The sequence below is a fragment of the Protopterus annectens genome, chromosome 8.part0, assembly GCF_019279795.1.
Source record: "Protopterus annectens isolate FY-2018-M chromosome 8.part0, PAN1.0, whole genome shotgun sequence".
Classification (NCBI taxonomy): domain Eukaryota; kingdom Metazoa; phylum Chordata; order Ceratodontiformes; family Protopteridae; genus Protopterus; species Protopterus annectens.
In genome coordinates, this window is record NC_056741.1 from 1337770681 (window position 1) to 1337787176 (window position 16496).

General features: G+C 44.2%; 1 protein-coding gene across 1 annotated transcript in view; it reads left to right on the plus strand.

Annotated features, from left to right (window-relative positions):
- POLG2 (DNA polymerase gamma 2, accessory subunit) overlaps positions 1-16496 on the plus strand; it is a gene marked incomplete in the record, with an annotated part of 565932 nt that overhangs the window by 35313 nt on the left and 514123 nt on the right.

Here is a 16496-nt window from a genome sequence, read left to right on the forward strand (position 1 = left end):
TGACCACAAATGCCTCCCTGATCAGGTGGGGGGGACATTATCAGGGCAGAACAGTCCAAGGCACCTGGCAACCTCACGAGTACCATCTGCACATAAATGTCTTGGAGATGAGGGCCGTGCTCTTAGCGTTGCAGGCTCTTCAGGACTCTCTTCCTACTGGGACCATTGCAATTCAAACGGACAATATGTCTGTAGTGTGGTACATCAACAAGCAGGGCGGAACCAGGTCCTACCCCCTATGTTGAGAAGCACTCGGACTCTGGCAGTGGCGATCTCTTCCCAACGGTTTCTGATTTCAGTGCACATCCCTGGGAGGTCCAATGTCAATAGACTGAGCAGAGCAATTCTCATGCCTCACGAGTGGTCTCTGAACCAGGTAGTTGTGGACCAAATCTTCCGCAAATGGGGCCAACCTTGCTGCGACCTTTTTGCAACTCCCTTCAACAGCAAGTGCAGCAATTTCTTCCCTCTCCTTCCACTTCCCGGACATTCCCCCAGAGACGCTGTAGTCTACGATTGGCCTCTGGGACTTCTATATGCATTCCCTCCTTTTCCCCTAATCCCAAAGCTAATTCAGAAAGCTACTGTACTGGGTTGCAAAATGATCCTCATTGCCCCTTACTGGCCTCGACAAATATGGTTCCCGTTCCTGCATTGCTATCTTCTTGAGCAGCCTTGGACTGTAGACCTACTTCCAGACCACCTGATTCATCAATCGGGCGGGCTGCACCAATCCCTACGCTCTCTCCAGCTCACTGCTTGGTTGCTCCACTTCCAACTTTAGCCAGGCTTCCAGATATCTCCCCCTCTGTTTGCAAAATCATTTTGCCATCACACAAGTCTACAACTAGAAAAACGTATGCTAGTAAGTGGAAACATTTTTCTTCCTGGGCAGAGGCTAAAAGTATAGACCCCTTTTCAGCCCCTGTACACTACATTTTGGAATTTCTTGCGGAACTCTTCTATGCTGGGTCCGCTTCTGCTACAATTAGAGTTCAGTTAGCTGCCATTTCAGATTTTCACATTGGCCTGTCGGAAAACAATAGCACATCTCATAAGCTGTGTCAAGCTTTCCTCAAAGGAACTACTCTGCTCGGGCCCCCAGTCAGAGATCCTCCACCACCGTGGGATCTAAATTTGATTTTAGCTTCTCTAATTTTGCCCCCTTTCGAACCTGCACCTTCTTGTTCATTGAAGTTCTTGTCTTGGAAAACCCTTTTTCTGGTAGCTATTACTTCAGCCAGAAGAGTTTTGGAACTACAGGCTCTTTCTAGACATCCCCCTTACCTCGTGTTCCACAATGACAGGGTTGCTCTTAGGACTAATCCGTCCTTCCTTCCTAAGATCTCTTCAGAGAGTAACTTGAATCAGTCCATAGATGATCTTGTGTTTTTCCCTAACCACTCCAACAGGCCGGAATATAAATTGCATCAGTTAGATGTTCACAGACAGCTACGCTTTTATTTACATAGAACCAAGGACATTAGAAAATCAGATCACCTTTTCCTGTCCTATGCAGTAGGTAAACAAGGTCTTCAAGTCTCCAAGGTAACCTTATCCAGATGGTTGACTTCTATCATCACATTCATATATAAACTGAGGAATAAAGAATTGCCAGTTAAGCCAAAAGGTCACACCACTAGAGCTTTAGCTACTTCGGTGGCCTTTCAGGCTAAGCTGCCCATGGAATCTATTTGTGCTGCGGCCACATGGTCCAACCCACATACTTTCATTTCACATTGCAAGTTGGATTTGGTTTCCAGAAGCAGAGCTGATTTTGGTTCCACTGTTCTAAAAAGTCTTTTCTGGTGAGCCACCCAGGATTTTAGGTGCTAGGGACGCTGTCCCAACCAGCAAGAATGAAGGCGAGATAGACAACTTAACATAAAGAAGTTATGTACCTACCATAACGTTCCATGTTAGTTGTCTTCTCGCCTTCTTTCTTGCGTCCCACCCTCCATCCCCCTACCCTAGTGGACCGAGAAGAGGAGTTCTTGAATTTTCGCTGGCTGAGTCTTCTCTGGCCATTTCCTTTTGACTAGTAGTCTCTCCAGTAGGATTTATATATTCTAGGATAGGATTCCTTTATTATTATGTCTGCAGTTAGACTTACTAAGCAAGATTTGGGTATCTAGCGCCAGGCATCATGGGAGAAAGGGGGGCCTCGAGCCAGTAAGCAGCTCTCGAGCTTTTGAAGATGCCGAGTCGGAACCGAGGATCGGCTCCGAACCAACCAGCAAGAAAGAAGGCGAGAAGACTACAACTAACATGGAACGTTATGGTAGGTACATAACTTCTTTTTTTATAACATGAGTATTTTATGTGGACAATTCATACAATGCACCCTACTTGATGCATTTTACATTACAAAACTTTTAAGACTGATTTCATGTTACGGGTTTTATTTCATTCATCTCATACATTCTATATTTTAATTCATTTAAATTGAACCTTCATTGTTAATTGTTTAATTGATCAATGCTTTTTATTGGTTAATTTCCATTTTCAAATGTATGTAACATGGCTTTCAGGACAGTACATTCCTATCTGATGAAGTTTGTAAGATGAAAACATAAGGTGAACTGTTTTTACAACGTTTATGTGCTTGATGTGCTTTGCGCTTTTAAATCACTGTGTTCGTGTGCATTTTGGATTAAACTTCTGTTGAGTCGACCAGCTGGTTTCCAGTACCTTTCTACAGGTAGATTATGGAAAAGTCTGTTGTGCTTCAAATGTTTGACCTTTCATATTCTCCCTCATTCAGTAGGGAGTTTATATCCTGCACATTTGTTTCTTCAACTGTCTGTAAGAGATTCGGTTAATTACAGGTAGCTCTTAGTGAGTCATGGTCATTTTACACTGGAAGCTTGGGTTTGCACCAGACACGCACTGCATTAAAACAGGATGTTAAGTTGTCAATCTCACCTTCATTCTTGCTGGATGGGTTCGGAGCCGATCCTCGGCTCCGACTCGGCACTTGCTAAGCTCGAGAGCTAATTTTACCAGCTTGAGGCAACCCTATATCCCATGATGCAAGGCGGAGACTACCCAGATCTCGTTTGCCGCTTCACTAACGAGGTGCCTCTTTTACCAGCTGTAGGTAAGTTTTTCTTATAATAAGACTTTTAGTCTCATCCCTTTTATTTTTCATATCCTTAGTAGTTTTGTGAACTTTAACGTTTATTTTAACCCTATTCCCGTTAGTATTCCCTTTTTCTCGGGTTATTTATCCCCTTCCCTAGGTTAGGCCTTGGGCCTTTCCCTTTCCTAATTTTTCCTGTCAGGGATTTTTGTGTCTGAGTGTTGTATCCCTATTAAGTTTAGATTTTTTGGATTGGGTGTTATTTGTGTGTGTGTGTTTGTGTTTTTTTCCTGTCAACTTGTGTTCCCTCGACACAGCTATGTCGAAGGACACAAAGGTCTCGGGTTTCAAGAAGTGTGACTCGTGCTGTCAGATGTCTGACAGACGGTCACACTTCTTGTGTTTACTGCCTAGGACCTCTGCACCTGCAGGACTCTTGTGCTATCTGTCATGCCTTCAGCCCAAGAGTCCTGCAGGAGCGCAGAAATAAGTGGCTTATTAAAGCCTGAGAGCTCCCCGACTAAGTCGGCTCTGGGGAAGCCCTCAACCTGTTAAGCCTTCGGCTGCAAGTCCCAAGCCGTCGGCTACTGGTTCAACTTCTTTAGTGTCGAGATTGGCTCCGGCCGGAGCCGATCCTTCCTTGCTAGAAGTCACAGTATCGGCTCCATCCGGCGCCGATACTGCAAAATCTGGACACTCAGTGTCGGCTCCGGCTGGAGCCGACGTATCCTCTGCTCCTTCGGCTCCACCCATCTCTAAAAAGAGATCTCTATCCCCCTCATTGGAATCGATACGTTCGGCTCCGAGATCACCCTTGCTCTCGGAGCGGAGCCATCAGAGCCGTTCTTCTCGGTCGTCCAGGCTGTCTGATCACGACCTCGAGAGAGTGGTGAGTAGACTATTAGTCTCAGGCATTGGCCAAAATGCTCCATAGCCCATCTCAACAGACGGTAGCTATTTCTCATCCACCTAACAACATTCCTCCTTCGACTCTCTTACAGAGCTCGGAGCCGGAGCTCCTCGGTGCCGTGACTGTTGTAGCTTCGGAGCCGATACCACCCCTTTCGGCTTCGTCGTCCTCTGCTTCGATTTCCTTCTTGAGGACTTCATTGGAGGGATCAGGGCGTCTGGTCTCTCTCGTCGGCTCCGAGGGGGCGAGTGGCATCGGACCCTTGTCCGACCCAGTTCTCCCTCTTGGGGCTTCGGCGTTGGTGAACTCGGCCCCGACATCTTCCTCTGAGCCTTCCCTCTCGGTGAGGCCTGGAGTTCCTATCTCTTCGGAGCGGGAACTTTCTGGTCTCTCTGATGGGGGAGCCTTCGAGGTGATGAGGAATGTACTAGCCCCTGGGCGTAGTCAACAGTCAGTTCCATCAGCTCCTCCCACTACAGTGCCTGCTGATGTCTCTTCCCACTCTCTTGCTTCCGGACTGAGATCCAATGCCTCAGGTTTCCCCATTGGGAATATCTTCCTTTTCCGAGGCTTCTCCTGATCTGTCAGGTGAACCCCTGTGTAAGAGGACATGTAAGAGGAAACATCTAGACTCCCCCGAGTCTATTACATCTGATACTGACTTGGATGAGTCTGAGGGATCCCCAAGGTCCTCCTCTGAGGATGTCTTTCTCAGACATCTTTGAACTCCTTAAGCAGAGGGGGAACTGGCCCTCCCTTAATGCTTCCGAGGACGAGTCAGTATACCTGGAGGCGTTCGGATCTCGACCCTCCACCTCCTGGGTATCTCCGCCTTTCGACCCTCTTATGGATGTAGTGGCTCGGAAGGCGTGGATGGCCCCGGATTTGGTGGAACCTATTCCTAGGAGGCCTTCTAAATTTATTACGGCCCCACCAGATAGGCAATATTTGACAAAGGGTGTCCCGGTTGATGCCATGGTGGTGGCTGCAGCCACCAAGAAGGAACTAGCTGATCCTTCAGTACCTGTCCATCCTCCTAACAAGGATTCTAGGACTATGGACAGGTACGGCAAGCGGATTTTTTCTTCAGCGACCTTTGCCATGCGATTGCTGAACTACTTGTCACTTCACCCGCCTTCAAAGAGATGTTCTTAAAGAGTTGGGAGAAGTTTTACAGGATCAGTCAGCTGTTGGGTCTCAGGATAAGATTAGCTCACAGCTAGGAATCCTTAACTCCATTGTTAACTCCTCCATGCGGCTCATTTCTTATGCAGCCGATGGAGTGAGTAGGGCCGCAGGCACAGGAGTGGCTTTAAGGCGTCAGTCATGGATGTGGCTTTGTAATTTTGCAGACCCCTTCAAGGCGTCCTTCACAAACTCCCCTTTTGATGGTTCGATCTTGTTCGGACCTCGAGTGAAAGACACTTTGACTAGACGCGAACAAGATGGCAAGATTCTTTCTGCCGTAGGAGTCAGTTTCTCCACCCCTTCAAGACCTTACCCAAAAGGTCAGAAGGGAGGGAAAATGTGGTTCCGCAAATCTCAAGGAGTCACGCCTGACGCACGAGGTCAGTTTACCCCCAGAGGCAGAGGGGGTAACAACAGACGCCACCCTAGGGGCAGAGGGGGTCCGCAGAATCAGGGTAGCAGCGAGCCTCTTTCTGACAAACCCTTCCAGCATCCCTGAGATGTTGCCCAATTGTCCACCTTCGGAGGCAGACTGGGGAAGATTATCACTGTACCCAGTAGCCTGGCTTTCCCTTTCTCAAGACAAATGGGTACAGTCGATTATATCAGAGGGTTACAAAATTCCCTTTATTCAAACCCCAATTCAGCAAAAGGGAACCCTTCCAGACGTTCCACCCGGTCTAAGGGAACTAGCAGTACCAGAAATATCAAGACTGCTAGCAAAAAGAGCCATCCAGCCAGTCCCAGCAGACCAAATAGGATCCGGAGTCTACTCAAGGTTCTTTTTAGTTCCAAAAAAGACAGGGGACTGGAGACCAATATTAGATCTGAGCAAACTAAACAAGTTTGTAAAGAAAACAAAATTCCGGATGGTCACGCTTCAGTCCATTCTACCCTTTCTGGGCAAGGACAATTGGATGTGCTCGGTAGATCTTCAGGATGCGTACTATCACATAAAAATTCACAGGTACTCCAGAAGATTTCTCCGCTTTCGGCTGGGGACCAGTCACTTCCAATTCAGGGCCCTGCCCTTTGGACTCTCTACAGCCCATAGAGTGTTCACCAAATGTATGGCAGTGGTTACGGCTCACCTGAGATTTCAGGGATTCCAGGTGTTTCCATATCTAGACGACTGGCTCCTCACTGCCACCACCAGGCATTAACTTCTCCAGGCCAGAGATTACACCATTCACATTTGCAGAGGGCTAAGGATTTCTATAAATTTCAAAAAATCTGCCTTGTCGCCTTGTCAATCTATTACTTTTATAGGCGCAAAATTGGACACCGTACAACTTTCAGCAAAGTTAACAGACCAAAGGATCTTGGACATTCAAAGTCACGTCCAGGTGATTCTTCTCAGCTACACAATTCGGGCCAAATTTGCTCTGAAAGTATTGGGTCTTATGGTGGCCGCCGTAACACTTCTTCCCTTCGCCCGTTTTTACATGCGTCTTCTACAATGGATGCTATTCGCCCAATGGTCCTTTCAACAACTACCCATGAATCACAGGATCATAATCACTCCAACTTGCAAAAGGCATCTGACCTGGTGGATATCGTCCCCTCAAGTCCATCAGGGCAGACCCTTTGTTCCTCCTGACCCGGTCGCCACGGTTACATCGGACGCCTCCCTGATCGGGTGGGGGGGGCATTATCGGGGCAGGATGGTCCATGGCACTTGGCAACCTTACGAATACCATCTGCACATAAATGTCCTAGAGATGAGAGCAGTGCTTTTAACATTGCAAGCCCTCAACGACTCTCTTCCCCTGGGAACTATTGCAGTCCAAACTGACAATGTCCGTAGTGTGGTATATCAACAAACAGGGCAGAACCAAGTCCTATCCACTGTCGAGAGGTTCTCCAACTTTGGCAATGGGCAATCTCTTCTCAGCGGTTTCTGATAGCAACGCATATCCCCGGGAAATCCAACATCATAGCGGACAGGTTGAGTAGAGCTATTCTCATGCCTCACGAGTGGTCTCTCAAACTATCAGTGACTGAAGAGATTTTTCAGGAGTGGGGCCTTCCTTGCTGCGACCTTTTTGCTACACCTCAAAACAGCAAATGCCCAGACTTCTTCTCTCTTCCCCCTTCCAGGCCATCCCCCCAGAGACGCTCTAACCCAAGATTGGCCCTGGGGACTTCTTTATGCCTTTCCCCCCTTTCTGCTGACACCTCAAGTAATTCAGAAAGCAACCGCCTTGAGAGTCAAGTTGATTCTCATTGCCCCTTATTGGCCTCGACAGATATGGTTTCTGTTCCTATATCGTTATCTCTTGGTGCAGCCATGGCATCTGGACCCGGTTCCAGATGATCTGACCCACCAGTCGGGGCAGCTGCACCAATCCATACCTTCTCTCAACCTCACTGTTTGGTTGCTCCACTTCCATCCTTAGCCAGGCTCCCTATGATTTCTAATCCCATCCGGGATATCATAGTAGCTTCCCTAAAATCTTCTGCCAGAAGGATTTACACTGGTAAATGGCAACGTTTCTCCTTCTGGGCAAGAGCTAGGAACATAGACCCCTATACTGCTCCGATTCATTCGGTCTTGGACTTCCTAGCTGAGATTTTTCATTCAGGATCCTCTTCCTCCACAGTAAAAGTTCAGCTGGCAGCCATTTCGAATTTTCATATAGGCTTTTTGGACCACAACATTGTCACATAAACTTTGCAAGGCATTCCTTCGAGGTATCTTTTTACTTAAACCTCCGATTAGAGACCCCCCACCACAGTGGGATCTAAATTTAATTTTAACATCCTTGATTCTCCCCCCTTTCGAACCTGCGGCTGCCTGTTCGTTGAAATGTCTTTCTTGGAAGACACTCTTTCTAGTCGCCATTACTTCTGCCAGGAGAGTATCTGAGCTTCATGCTCTCTGCATTCGTCCTCCCTACTTAATTTTCCACAAAGACAGGGTATCTTTAAGGACTAATCCGTCTTTCTTACCCAAAGTGGCATCGCAGACAAACCTAAATCAATCCATTGATCTTCCAGTGTTTTTTCCAAATTATTCTGATAGAATAGATTGATGTTCACCGCCAGCTCAGATATTATCTAGCCAAAACTAAACATTTTAGGAAATCTGATCAACTGTTTCTATCCTATGCAGAAAACAGGAAAGGCCTTCCAGTTTCTAAGGTGACTTTATCTAGATGGCTGTCTTCTGTGATTACTTACATTTATCAGCTCAGAGGCAAAGAGTTGATTTCTAGGCCAAAAGCCCATTCTACCAGAGCTCTAGCTACATCTACAGCTTTTCAGGCCAGACTTCCAGTAGACACTATTTGTGCAGCAGCCACATGGGCCTCTCCTCATACCTTTGTTTCACATTACAAATTAGACTTGGCCTCCAGAGACAGAGCGAATTTTGGTTCCACCGTTCTCAAGAGTCTGTTCCATTGAGCCACCCAGGGTAGAGGTGCTAGGGACGCGGTCCCATCCAGCAAGAATGAAGGCGAGATTGACAACTTAACATTAAGAAGTTATGTACCTACCATAACGTTCCATGTTAGTTGTCTTCTCTTTCCTTCTTTCTTGCATCCCGCCCTCCATCCCCCTAGCCTGGTCAGACCGAGAAGATTATGCCTCTTATATTAAGAGGCTTTATCCTTTTTTCTAGCTAATCAGCTTCTAGTGTCACTAGATTAGGTTGATCCTTTTCAGAGGATTATGATGATTGTCATTTTTAGTATTGTTACTTTTCTTCCTCCTTTACAGTTGGAAGAATATATTACTATTGCCTTAGCTACCAAACGAGATCTGGGTAGTCTCCACCGTGCATCATGGGATATAGGGTTGCTTCGAGCTGGTAAAATTAGCTCTCGAGCTTAGCAAGTGCCGAGTCGGAGCAGAGGATCGGCTCCGAACCCATCCAGCAAGAAAGAAGGCGAGAGAAGACAACTAACATGGAACATTATGGTAGGTACATAACTTCTTATTTGTATACATTGGAGTAACTTCAAGAAATTACTGTACAAAATATGTTCCAACAAATTAAGTATACTAGTCAAGTAAGATTGCATGTAGGCCGTGGTGGTGCAGTGGTTAGCATTGTCGCCTCACAGCAAGAGGTTCTCCTGTTCAATTCTCAACTGGACTGCCGTCTGTGTGGAGTCTGCATGTCCTCCCTGCGGTTGAGTGACATCTAAAGACATGCAGGTAGATATGTGTAAAATGGGTGTGCCTTCTTTGAAGGTTGGGTGTCAGGCTAGCAACTCAGCACCGTAAAAATCCACTGCCAATCATTACCAGACCGGAGTTCCACTGTGGCAACCCCTAACCGGGAAAAGCTGAAAGACTAAAGTTAAGTAAGATTGTATAGTCTAGAGTGGCATAGTTAGCAGTTCAGTGATCGGCTTGCCTGTATAAAGGTAGTGTATAAAGGTAGGTTGGGTGTCAGGCTAGCAACTCAGCACCGTAAAAATCCACTGCCAATCATTACCAGACCGGAGTTCCACTGTGGCAACCCCTAACCGGGAAAAGCTGAAAGACTAAAGTTAAGTAAGATTGTATAGTCTAGAGTGGCATAGTTAGCAGTTCAGTGATCGGCTTGCCTGTATAAAGGTAGTGCACTTAATATTAAAGCTGCACAGGTTTATATCATGCATCTAATCAGTTTAATAGGAACTGGTATAAATAAAATGCATTACTGATTACCAAAAAAAAAAAGAAAACACTTAAAACAAAAACTATTCCTGAAAAATCTTCCAGGGAGCAATAAGACTAGCATTAAAAAGGTGTATAAAAATATGGAGACATCAGTTAATTTCAGTCTCATTAAAATGTTTTGCACTTCAAGTACCAAAAGTTAAAGGTTGAAATACTTTTTTTTATATAGTGATCAGCCATTCCTCCAGTCATAAATTAGTAGTGCTAGTTCTTTTAATAGGATTGTGGTGAGTATGATTTGTGCTGTGACAATGACCCTGCATTCTGTTGGTTTTTAAAATTGGATTACGGAGGATGTCATATGTATTGGCACTGGAACAACCTATGGCAGTGCTTTTGTGATAAATAGATCTTGATAAGAGCACTCTTTTCTTTTGATTTTCCCAGATTAATCCTAAATTAAACTTCTACAGCCTCATCCAAAATGTCACCATGGAGTATAACATTCTAGTTAGTTGATGTGGAGACACTAAATGCTTAAATTGAGAGCCATGTCTTTCACCCTGTTGTCAGTCTACATGAACTTCATTATTTACACTAGTGGTATTTTGCCTATTATGTCCTCTAATTGGAGGCCCTCGTCACCTATCGCTATCAGTCTGCATTTTGGTACTCTAGATTTTTATTTAGTTTTGTTTTCCCATAAATATTGATGAATTATGTACAATTAAATGAAATACTGTATAGCTGTTTCCTTTGACTCCTTTCTAAACTCCCTGCATTCCATTTTCCTATGATAATAGGACATTACTAGGCTATTGGCCCTAAGGCCCTTACAAGCCTAGCCAAGAATTTAGCCTATGTTCGACAAGTCAACACCTGATGCCCCTGTCCAGCAGGGACACAGGTGGAATCCCAGGGGTGTGTTTTCTGTTCTTCTGTTCCCCATCCAGTTATCCAGGTTGTGCTTAAAAAGGGTTAATGAGGCACTCTGCTTGACATGGAAAGGGGAGGTTATTCCACAGAAGGGGTGTCTCTGGGATACACTTCTGTCCTGCCAACAAGTCTTATTGATGTTGCAGACCAGGTTGAGGTCATGTGTGCGGGGGTTACTCTAGTGCAGCTTGACTTGCTGATATGCAGCAGTCACATCAAGGTGGGGTCTGAGATTTCTTTGCATGCCAGACAGAGGTCACCTCTGAGGAGTCTGATGCTAAAAGCCATGTCCCTCTACTCCGTCTGTGTAGAGTAGATGTTTGAGGTCCTGGATTCTACTGGTGAGGAACCTCTGTGGTCTGTCCAGCTGCTGTATGTGCTTTGTGAGGTACATGCTGAAAAGGGCATTGTACTCAATAATGGGTCTTGTAAGGGAAGTATACACTGATGTTATGACCTTCTTGTCCCTGGAATGAGATACCTTTCCTAATAAGGTGGGCCATGTAAAAATCTTTCCATACAACGGAGGCAATATGGTGGTCAAAAGTCAGTTTACTATCCACTTGGGTGCCCAAGTTCCTCACAACTAATTGCGTGCTTAGGACCTTGTTATTAATGTGATAAATTGTGGGGACGTCATTCTCCCCAAAGGGGATGACTCATTTTTTGGCATTCAGTTTGAGGGCATGTTTCTGGTACCAGCCATTTGTTTGGGTGACACCCTCTTGGAGGATGTCCACATCACTATGGGAATTGATGACAGTGCTCAGCTTGCAGTCATGTGCAAACTTGGTCAGTCATATCCCACTGGCTTTGGCCTGCACCTCAAAAGTATATTCCAAACAGAGGCCCCAAGACCGATCCCTGGGGTACACCGCTCATTATGGGTCTACTGCTTTAGGTGGCTTCCCCTATTTTGACTTGGTGGGTTCTATCTGTGAGCCAGTTTGCTACCCATCTGGTAACATGCTGATTGATGCCTAGTTGAGAGAGCTTATCTATCATACCCGAGTGGGGAATAGTATCGAAAGCTTTGGCATGTTCAAGGTAGGCGGTGTGCACCATCTTCCCCTTTCCATGGCTTTGGTGAGTGTCTCAAAGTAGTCAACTAAGTTTAACAGGGATGATCTCCAGACTGTGTGGGATCAAGTGTTTGGAGGCTGCCAATGTCCTTGTTAATGAGGTCCATGATAATCTGTTCCATGGCCTTTCAGATCAGGCCTAGTTAGGGTGATGGGTCTATAAGTTCCTGGATCGGTTGACTCTCCACCTTTGTGCAGAGGGATGACAGTTGGCTGTTCTTCATTTGGCTGGGAGGAAGCTGGTACTCAGTCTTTGGTTGAATAGAGTGCCTAATGATGCTGCACGTTCTTGCTTGAGTTCATGTAGGATGCAGCCTGGGATGTTATCACGTCCCATGGAGGCTGTATTTTTTGCCTTTGAGAGGGCAGTGATAACTGCCCCTCTCTAGGGATAAGGGGAGGAGGGGGCAGGCGCTGGGGATGTCCTGATTTACTGACAGGACAGAGGCGAAGCTTTTGCTGAACCTGTCTGCCAACAGGTTGGCTATATCTATGGCGTTTGTGTATGTGGTGTCTTTGGCCACCAGTTCTGAGCAGATCTGAGTGCTTCCTTTGAGATTGCGGACATATGTGAAGAAGGCCTTATGATTATCTTTAGTAGATGTGGCCAGTTTGGAATTGAAGTTTGCATTAGTGGATTTTACTAGTGCTCTTATTTGCTTGTTCAGGCTAAGGAGAGATTGCTTCTAATTGGGCACCTGATACTTCTTGGAGCTGGACAGCAGGTTTTTTTTTTCCTTTTATTATAGAGTTTATTGCAGATGTCCACCAGGCAGGTTTACTCTTCCTTGAGGAGGATGATTTTGTCCTGTCGGGTATTCCTGATTCCATGAAGCTATATAAATGTCACCATGCTGAGATACTAAATGCTTAAATCGAGAGAGCTATGTCTTTCACCCTGTTGTCAGTCTAAAGACATGTCAATCTCAATTTTGGTATGGTAAGCCCTAGAAAGAATATAATTGAGAAATCTTAGCATATCCTCTTTCAACACTGCCACTGTGAGGTATCTGTGAACAATATATGTGGCAAATCAGAACTGGAGCATCTTGTGTATCTTATTCCTCTACATCCACTTCTAGGTACCACATCATCCTGATCAGTTATGTGAAAATAATCTTAAATTGCCATCATGTTCTTTCTTTATGAATTCATCCTTTCTAATTGGTTTGGCCAAATATCTTAGACTGGTGAGGTAAATGGCTATTTTTCTCCAGCAATTGAGGTAAATGTTTTTTTTTTTTTTTTTGCCTCCAATGAATGTGATATCAAAACTTGTAACCTAGGGCAATAAAATGTGACTTTAAGGTACAGCAAGTTTAGACTGACTGTCCACAATAAAATTGCAAGGAGTATACCTAGATTAGTCGGGAAAACCTTTAAGTAGTGCCAGTTCACTTGCCATTATGCTGCCAGTTATCTGCTTCTTTCAGGTTAATTATGGTGCTTCCTTTTAGGCTCAGAGCAGGACAATAAAAACTTAACCTGTCAAATTGCAAGACTAAATATTTTAGTCAGCTCATGTGCCAGGTAGCAATGAAAAAATCTGTAGTATTATGAAACATATCCACGTTCATACATCTAAAGTGCTGTGATTTAGGCAGAATGCTATTATTTTTGACATCAGATTTAACTTTGCTCTTGGATTTACCAGTCTTCATACATTTTAGACCTGTAAGGGGGACATACATTCAAGAATGAATTAATCTTTATACGGTTAGAAGAATCTGTGTAAAGTCTACCATGTCAAGATCCATTCTGGAAAGTAAGATAAAGTATTCTTTCTTATCCCTTGCCACAATTGGCTATAATTCATAAAGCCCAGAAGTTGAGAGGTGTCAGTGCTGTCTAGTTCTGTATTGCAATTTGTCATTGACTACCAAAGTTACTTGCTGTATACGTAGTTGAGAAGACTTCTTTCTGGACTGCAGTGCACAGGTCTGGAAAAGGTGACTTTATGTACTGAAGAATATGGAGATATTTTTATGCAGTCTATATCAAGTGTAATACTAGGTTATGACTGAAAATTGGGACAAATGTAGTCTAGTCTACATTCCTTCTCAAAGCAAACAAAAGCGGGGGACCAGAAAGCTCATTAAAATGTTTCCTATCATAAGACCTATATAATATATATCATAAGACCTGTGGAAAAGGTATAGGGGACCGAAGTGTGTGTGTGTGTGTGTGTGTGTGTGTGTGTGTGTGTGTGTGTGTGTGTGTGTGGTGACCTTGGTACCTCAGTGCCTTTGGAAGTTTAAAAATGGTATAATCTCTGACTAGAATGAGAGCTATGTGAGAACAGAAATTCACACTTGGGATGCAGTGTGACAACACTATTTTTTGTACAGATAGTTGTGATGCATGTAACATCTTTCCTGGGAAAAGTAGGGATTCATTAAATGACAAGGAAAACATAGGAGATGTAGTTTGACTCTCTTAAAGCACATAGACGTAGGATTTTTTTTTTTTTTTGAGTAACTAGCAAGTGAAGAAGCTGACACTTTGTCACAAATGCATTCATTTTTTTTCCTGCATGATGCAACTGCATATTCCAAGATGTACATTTGATGGTTGAGTAGTAGAATTATGATGTACCACTCTGGAGGCTTAGATTTGATTGCCAGGTAGTGCAGAATGGCATTTTTATTTACATTTGTAACAGACAGCAAGTCATGACTGAAAAGGATGGTGTATTTCACCTGTTTAGAAAATAAGTAGGTATATAGGGTGGTGCAGTGGTGCAGCAGTTAACATTGTCACCTCACAGCAAGAGGATTTCCAGTACGATTCTCTGCTGGGGTGCCTTCTGTGCAGTCTGCATGTCCACCCTGCGTTCGCGTGGGTTTCCTCTGGGTACTCCAGTTTCTTTCACATTCCAAAGACATGCGTCTGGAGCATTTCTCCCTGGGCCTCCACTGAAAATAGGCTGTGTCCTAGTGGGACTTTCCAGTAAACAAATGTTAAATAAATTAAAATATAACAGTTTGACTGGTGTACTTGTGTGCAAAGTTTCTTAAGGAAATTGATAGAAGCAAGCCCAGTATAAAATCTAATAGTTCTGGGGAGAAAATATCAATTTCAAATGTTGGATTGTTTATTTCTTTATCTTGCAGTGTCACTTATTTTTGTTCTTCCTACTGAAATTCTGAATTGGCCCTGCCATCACTGATCTGCTAATGTCTTCCATACTTGTGTACCTTATTTATTTATTTTTTTGCCCACGTAAAAACTAGGTGCTGGGTTGGAGGCAGTTATTCACAGCTGGTAGCTCCAGGTTTATTACCTGGTAGCCATTCATATTGTGGTGCAAATGTGCATGCCAACACTACCATGTACCTGATATCTAAAGTTGCTTCTAAGGTGGTTGCTTACTGGATAAGTCCCGCATGCAACTGTACACCAAAGTTTCCATCTGGGGTCATTTTATTTTATTTATTTATTTTACATTTGTTAACCGGGCTAGTCCAACTGGATACATGTCCATTTTCAGTGGAGGCCCGAGGAGAAAAGCTCCACTATCTAATGCATAATAAAAATACATTCAAAGTACATAGGTAATTTAAGACACAACTAAAACAGGGATTTAAAATTACATAGGGAATTAAGACGCAAGTAAAACAGGCATATAGGCTTTCCTTTCAGTAAGTTCAAAAAGGTGAATACAGAGACTATCAAATTTCTACAGTACAGGTCAAAGTTCAGGATATCCTCTCACTTTGAGTAGTTAGAGCTGGGTAGTCACTGCTCATATCATTCCTCTCAGCTGGGTTATTGATAGTGGGTGTGCATACTGAAATGGGCCTGTTTTGTTCCTTCTGACTGTGTATACCAACATGTTGGCTCATTGGCTCATTGACTGCCATCACTTAACACGCTTATCCCTAGAGGTAGGTTGTGGAACTGCCTAGCTGCAGAGCTTCTGTGGTGAGTTTACCTTGTAGGAAAGGCTGAATTCCCATAATATGTCATCTTACCAGCACATCTGACTTTTATTCTTAGGCATTTGGTTAGAAATTGTCTAGACAATGCAGTATCCATCCTTGCAGAGATGCCCATTGTATGGATGAAGTCTGGAAGAAGGCATTTGATGTAGTGCTGTGTGAAGTGTGTTGAAGTCCAAGGATTGGGTAAAATACTTTGCACAGATGCTTGCAGTTTTCAGTTTCCAGAAGTATGGCATATTGCAGAAAATTGTGTGAAGGAACGAATGGGGGCATACATGGAAAGTATGCGAGGTGAAGTGCTTCACAATTTATTTTTCATTGTGATGGGGGATCCATACTGTAGCCCTCCTGTGAATATTTTGGAATCAAAACCATGGAACATTGCAAGAAAGGTTTTGACAGCTGGAAGGTAAGAAGTTACATGCAGGCCAGTGAATACATGGGCAGGATTTAGTAGATGGTATTTGGATACTGCCAGAGCTCGTCTTGGTGTTTCTTAACTCACTTACTGCTTATTGGCCCACATAAGGGGCACATTTGTACTAGTATCTTTCCTTTATAACAGGGAGGGGATAGGGCATAGAAAAATAACTTTTAGATCTCAGTGTCCAGCTTGGGATGCCTAGAAATATTTAAAAATAGTGACTTTGTTTCGAGAAATCTTTGAGCATGGTCTTTATGACCTTTTTAACAATGACCATTTCAGGTTTTGTGCATAAAGACTCAACCCAAATCCATTT